The sequence below is a fragment of the Bison bison genome, unplaced genomic scaffold (genome assembly GCF_000754665.1).
Source record: "Bison bison bison isolate TAMUID 2011002044 unplaced genomic scaffold, Bison_UMD1.0 scf7180017863627, whole genome shotgun sequence".
Classification (NCBI taxonomy): domain Eukaryota; kingdom Metazoa; phylum Chordata; class Mammalia; order Artiodactyla; family Bovidae; genus Bison; species Bison bison.
Genome location: NW_011494199.1, coordinates 514 through 1,012, shown reverse-complemented (window position 1 = coordinate 1,012; position 499 = coordinate 514). Strand labels below are relative to the sequence as shown.

Here is a 499-nt window from a genome sequence, read left to right as displayed (position 1 = left end):
GGCCACACTGGTTACAGGGGAAGGCAAGCACATTGAAGTGCTGGGGCCCCAGGTCCTGCTGTGCTGGTCTATGAAGCCGCATTTGCTAGCTACATTCACCACCAGGGACACCTAGCCGTCGTACTTCTTCAGCAACACCAACTTGCCCTGGATGTTGACGGCCTTGAGGTTGTTGAAGTCCTGCTGCTGCTGCACGCCAGTCATGGACGCCAGGAGCAGCCAGGCCGCCAGTGCCACCACCATGACTTGCTCCAGAGCAGGTGGCGTGGTGAGGCAGCTATCTGATTCTGTTTGTCCTCTTCCCTCTTGTTATTTTCCCTCTTTTATTGCTTTATTTTGAATTAGGTTTTTTAAAATGATTTCACTTCATCTCTTTTTTTGGTTTATTAGCTCTAACTCATGGTTTTATTCACTGATTGCTTTATGGTTTATAGTGTACATTATTTTTTTGGCTGTGCCAGATCTTTGTTGCTGCATGCAGGCTTTCCCTCCTTGTGGG

At 48.3% G+C, this 499-nt stretch overlaps 1 pseudogene; it reads right to left on the bottom strand.

Moving 5' to 3' along the window:
* LOC104983894 overlaps positions 1-243 on the bottom strand; it is a 1,016-nt pseudogene extending 773 nt beyond the window's left edge.
* Between the last annotated feature and the right edge of the window lie 256 nt (positions 244-499).